The sequence below is a fragment of the Stylophora pistillata genome, chromosome 5 (genome assembly GCF_964205215.1).
Source record: "Stylophora pistillata chromosome 5, jaStyPist1.2, whole genome shotgun sequence".
In the NCBI taxonomy this organism is placed as follows: domain Eukaryota; kingdom Metazoa; phylum Cnidaria; class Anthozoa; order Scleractinia; family Pocilloporidae; genus Stylophora; species Stylophora pistillata.
Window position 1 is genome coordinate 17,622,173 of NC_142523.1, and position 6,593 is coordinate 17,628,765.

Below are 6,593 nucleotides of genomic sequence, written 5' to 3' on the forward strand. Positions count from 1 at the left end.
TTTAGGTGTTACTGAGTGTTTTAGTCCGTATGATAGTACCCGAGTTTCAGTCTTGTCTAAGGAACGAGAAGAAATGTTACTTACCCAGTTGTCGTCCGGTTTGCTTCGTCTCTCTTCTTTGTCTCGTAGCAGTCTTGTCAATTTTTGTTAGTGTAGTCCTTCTCAGGACTACACTAACCCGGACGATCAGACTACACCTTCACACGTTACCCCCGGGTTCAAACCATTTACTGCAAAAGTACTCAAATTATCGTTAAACTGATAAAAACAGACAAAATCGTTGACTTGGTTGAACTGCTAAAAACAGTCAAACCAGCCAAATGGTTAACTGGGCAAAACAAACAAACTGGCTTAAAAGTGCACATGACTCGAGATCTCCCCCCTTTTTTTCTTACATTCCAAAAATATATGTTATGAGAAGTATTTCAGCGATAAAAAGTAAGTCACAACGTTTCAATAACACATCTTAAACTGTGTTTAAAGTTCGCATTTTTTCTGCAAAATATGGGACAAGAGCCTGGGAACGAATAATAGAGCTGACGTCATCGGTTGTGTTGGAGATGTTGTTCCCAGTGATCAAGCCGTTGTTTTAAGTTATTCTACTTGTCGTTTACGAGCTAAATATGTTGGAAACCGATCACAGCGATCAAGAGTTCTCCTGTACATCATCTGAGGATGATGTAGAATCGTTCTCAAGTTCTGAAGAAGTCAGTACAGGCATCATGGGCGAGATAGTCGCTTACCGAGACGAACCTTTGGCGAACTCCGATGAGAGTGACAGCAACGGACAAGAAGAAGAATGACGAGGATGAAGATGGCTGTTTTGCAAGCCGTTGACAAATGCTTAATTTTAGATGCTTGTGGCTAAGACAGCATACGCGCGTCTGTTTTCCTTTGTCATCGATATTATACCGATATTATTATATTCACCATCACCTGTCCGTTAACTACCAAAGCACCAGTAGAGGGAAGATTTATGGCTGGAATCAACTATTTCGATGCTATTCGGCTGTTAATTTAGGCATCGTCAACTATGCTCGACATCGAAAGCATCGTGGAGATTCCTACCTACATGCAAGACTACCTTATTCTGTCAATGGCTCAAGTAGCTATCAAATAAGTCGACCGACGCTCTGCGGAGACATTCATAGCAACCCTGGGCCTGCACGTAAGTCTACGGCTCCGAAATTCCCGTGCAAAGAATCTGGTAAAGCGGTACGCAGTAATCAAGACGCCATCTTGTGTTCACAATGCTTGTGCTGGTCTCATGCGAAGTGTCTCCAATTGTCTAGAACCGGCTTCCAATATTACTTAGACCATCCGGATCTGGACTGGGTGTGTTCTCTCTGTTCTCTTTCGCAACTGGCTCCGGAAGACCTTATGGATACAAGTGTTCTCTCTGCCTCGCCAATTATACTCGATCCTCTCGATGATGAAGCTTGCAACTCGTCTACATTTAGCGAAGTTAGCGAAGATGGGTTAGATTCTCTCGCTTGGTACCAGGCCAACATATGGGAATACTATAAGTTCAATCTTAAAATTGCTTATTTAAATATTAACAGCCTGATAAACAAAATAGATGAAACGAAAGAGATGCTCAGAAGGAACATGTTTGACATTTTATTTATCGCTGAGACTAAAATCGATGCTACTACTTCCACTTTCCTCCTAGCCCAACCAGGTTTTCGGATTGTTCGCAGAGATTGCAAAAAAGGTGGAGGTGGTCTTATTGCCTACATAAGAGCTGATTTGTCAGTGTACAGGAGAGCGAAGTTAGAGCCTGAAGGAGTGGAATCAATCTGCTTGGATGTCAAGGACAATAACAACAGTCGTTTCCTTGTTTGTGCGTGTTATAGATCACCAGGCAAATGCAATGAGCTGGAATTTATGACCTCACTATCCTCCGCTGCAGAAACAATGTATAACACCAGGAAGGAGCTGTTATTACTCCGTGATTTTAATCAAGATATGTATGTCAGTATTGCTGAGGGCCGGACTGCAAACAGAAACCTGGTCGACTTTTGTGATCGATTTTGCCTTGCTAATAAAATCACGAAACCGACACGCGTTACTGACAAAACAAAGAGCCTTGTCGATGTCATTCTTACAAGTAACAATGAGCGCTTTGTTGCTTCATTTGCACCTTGGTTTGAGCGACCACGACTTGGTGTTTGTTGTACGCAAAAACAAAATTCCACTTCCAAAACCACGCTTTGTTGAGTACCGCAGCATGAAGCATTTTGATCACCAGAAGTTCTTGGCGGACCTAAGTGAAATTCCTTGGGGGACGGCTTATTGTTTCTCGGATGTGAATGATGTATGGGGTCATTGGAGCAAACTGTTTAAAGACGTTCTTGATAGGCACGCACCTATTAAGAAAAAATGGGTGCGCGGTAATCAGCTTCCTTGGATCACACCTCAAATCCAACGTGAAATTGCTCTGCGAAACAGGCTTTTCAAAAGGTACAGAAAAAACCCAAAGGACAATACATGGATTGCTTATAAGCAACAGCGCAATAAAGTAACTTCACTTAAGCGCAAAGGAATAAGTAAATTTTGTTACGACACGGCATCGGGAGCGAAACATCCTGGTGAATTTTGGAAGAAAATGAAGCCTCTTCTTCCTAACTCTGGCATAAATAAACTAAGTAACATAACTCTTGTAGAGAACGGCGTGGTCACGACGGAACCCAGGCAGGTGATGGAAATATTTAATAGCTATTTCGCCAATGTAGTTTCAACAAATCACCGCGAAAATGACTTCAACGATCATCCGAGTGTAAATCTAATCGCTAGCAAAATGCTGCTAGATCAGTTTGTCTTCCAGCCTGTGAGCTGCGGCTATGTTCGTCAAATCTTAGACAATCTAAATCCCCGGAAGGCTGTTGGCGTAGATGGAATTTCACCGCGTCTCTTAAGGCTCGCTGCTCCCATCCTAACGGAGGAGATAACACAGCTGATCAACTATCTCATTATGAACCAATCATGGCCAACCGAATGGAAGAGTGGGAACTTGACACCGGTATTTAAAAAAGATGAGGATACACGCAAAGAAAATTATCGTCCTGTTTCCATTCTTACCGCCATTTCTAAAGTGTACGAGAAGGTTATGTTTGACCAGCTGTACGGCGCTTTCCATGAATATCTTTCTCCGAATCTATCTGGGTTCTGAAGAAACACTCTTGTTGCACTACACTCTTGAAGATGACTGAGGACTGGAGGCGAAGCCTTGACAAAAGGGAGTCAGTTATAGCCGTGGCAGTGGACCTGTCCAAAGCATTTGATTCTATTAACCATAACCTCCTATTGGCTAAATTAAAAGCGTATGGCTCCTCTCCGTCTGCATTAAACTTGATTTCTTCCTATTTGTTGGGGCGAAGACAGCGAGTTAAGTTGTCCGGTGTTTGCTCCAGCTACTCAGAAGTAATGGTGGGCATTCCCCAAGGGTCCCTCCTCGGACCGCTGCTGTTTAACATTTATATAAATGACTTGAACTACGCCATACCAGATGTATCTCTGAGGTTATACGCCGACGACTCAACTATGTATGCCTCAGACGTCTCGCCCATGGTTCTCGAATTTGTAGTGAATAATGGTCTTGAGCGGTTATCATCTTGGTTTCGAGAGAATCATCTGGTGATCAACAACACAAAGACGCAAGCAGTACCCAATGGTCCCTGTAAGTACAGTTAGGACCTGGCCATACACAGCTCTGTCATTGAGACACTGCCATCTATCAAAATACTTGGCGTTGAACTTGATAGCATGCTATCTTTCAAGAATCACATTACTAAACAGCTTCAAAAGTATATGCTAAAAGTGGCGCACTTAGGAGAATCAGGCGTTTTGTCCCTGACAATGTTATGTTAAGGCTCTATAAAACTTTCATTCTCCCTCATTTTGAATACTGTTGCCCCCTCTTACTTGGATTGGGGAAAGTGCAAACCAATCGGCTAGAAGATGCCAACTATTATATTCTTAGATCACTGCTAGGTTATCTCAAGTCTATCCTTTATGATGAATTGCTGCGAATCTTGAATATGGAAACGTTAGACCAGAGAAGGAAACAACAATCCCTTATTCTGTTATATAAATGTTTGCATAACGACGGTCCCAAATACATCAGAGATTTTTTTAGTTTTAGGGAAACTATGTACAACCTGAGAGGAACCGGCATTAATTTGTGCGCACCTAAATTTAATTTAAATTTTATGAAAAAATCTTTCACTTATTTGTGTGCGCAGCTGTGGAATGGATTACCTACAAGTGTAAAACTGGCCAATGATATCAACCTTTTTAAGAAGCTATTGAGAACATTGAAACTTTAGCTGCTTCTCAATTTTTATACTTGTATTTAAGTGACTCTCAATTTCATTGTACAAACAAAACTTTTAATTTTATTTTAAATTATTTAAGCTATTGCTTCATCATTTTATACCCTTACTTAAGTGATTTTGAATTTTACTGTACAAACTTAAATTTTAATATTAATTGTTTGTTATTTTAATTTCTAATCAATTAGGTTTTGACAGTATGTATTAGGTTTTTTAGATTCTTAATCTTAGAGGCAAGTACGTATTTTGAACGAGCTCTATGAACTCCTTGACGCTACGTGGGTAAATAAAGTATTGATTGATATTGATTGATAATCCTTTGACCACATTAGCGCTGGGCCAATGAGACGAGAGCGAGCCCTTTAGCTACGTGATCGGGGGAAATCAATCGGAAATCAAAAAGTAGAGAATTCTGTTATTGAAGCAGTGTGATCGTGCCTCTACAAATAGAAAATAGCCTTTCTTAAACGGGATTGCGCCTTACAGAATTGAAGTATATCTAAAATATATAGAGGAAGTTTTTAATCGAATATCTTTTCCTAAAGAATTGTGATTTTTGAAAGAATGGTGCTTAGTCGACTCATGTGAATTCGTTTGCTTTTAGTTGACTAGCTAGCTTGTGTGGAATTACGCATTAAAACTAGTTAAAACAACTGGTAGATCCCGTGGACGCTATTTTTCTTGGTATATCTTCTACTACAGTAGCATGCTAACCCGCGGTGCGAAACAACGGCTTATCTTCTGCCACTTTATCGCGAAGATTTGAGAAAACGGAACCCGCTAGTACGTGGTGTGTCTTACTTTGTTCTAATGTACCTAGTTAATATACGCTAAAGCAAAAACGAAACATGATGGTGAAATTGCAACTAACCTTATCACAACCAACCTTAGGGATGTTCTTGCATCCGGCCTTTCAATTGCACTCGGAAAATTAGCTTTTATTTTTTTCTACTTAAGAACAAGATAGGCTCACTATGGTTTTATTTTTCATCAGGTGTTCCTTTACCCAGCTGGTATCAGCTCGCGAGGTTAGGTGCTGCATGGAAGTGGACTGTGCACGTGGAAAACTTACATTTGATGGAAGTATTGAACGGATATCGTGCATCACACAGTCCGGAGACAGGTGGCACCGTTACTTCGGGACAGAAATGGGAAAACGTACCGCCGCAGGAATGGCACCCCAGAAAACGAGTGTGTACAATTTGTTTACATAACAGCAAGATTTACAATTGGTAAATAATTTTTTGTCAGCCTCTGTATTCAAGACTGTCCTGGATGTTTTTTGTCCATCTGCAAGACAAGTCGTGTTGATTTTCTCACAATCAATTATGTCTTCTAACCTTTATCACAGATTTCTTACAGCTACAGCCTACAGGTGGCTGGTTCGATGGATCTTCAGCTACTTGGGCTGGGAGAATAGTAGGCCATTGCTAGCATGTGCCTACCACAATATCAGATCTGGATGTGAGTCCCACGGCACAACTGGATATTCATCAGCAGAAGAAAGGAACTGAGATGTAGTCATTATTGTCCTATTATTGCTAATAGAATTTTACAAATAAATTTGAATTGACTTGCTCCACAATTATCTCCTTATTTTTTTGTAGCTTACTACATTCAGTAATTTAGACTGCAATAAATCCTTGATGGGGGGGGGGGGGGAGTTTACTCTCCTATATGGGCTACATCATGATGCACCACTGGATAGGGTAAGGTTTTTAATCCCTCCACCCTGCACGGGGTATATAATTTTAAGCGCGGCTGTCCTAATTCGGGTCTGACAGGGTACTGCTGCAAGACTCATTGAGTATGATGTTTATCTGTATTTATTTAGAAGGCATTAAATTATTTTTCAGAACAATATTGTTGTCAGTACCTTTAAGTTGCCCTATCACCATTATAATACAACTGCTTGTTGACAGAATTACTTTCAGTACATCCTGATGAGAGGAAGAAACAATGGGCTTTTCAGGTTTTCAACAACCCAATGGCACATTATACCTAAACATGGGTCAAGTGCCTCCTCCCCCCTAGCCCTGGCCAAAAATGCACAGAAGACTATCAAAGTCAGCAACTGCAAATTTTGGGTCCCTAACATTTAAATGTGAACTTTTCAAAACAATATCAAACAAGATGCCTTGTGCTCAAAAATTTGCTGTGATGACAATTATTCATGTTCTTTACATGTTAGGCATCCATTAGTGTGGAGCAGTGGTTACGTTGATGTCCTGGTTTTTTGCATTTGCTGCACGTGTAGGT

At 40.7% G+C, this 6,593-nt stretch overlaps 1 pseudogene; it reads left to right on the forward strand.

Annotated features, from left to right (window-relative positions):
* The first annotated feature begins 514 nt into the window (after nt 1-514).
* Nucleotides 515-6,222, forward strand: LOC148730616 (uncharacterized; annotated as a pseudogene).
* The last annotated feature ends 371 nt before the right edge of the window (nt 6,223-6,593 follow it).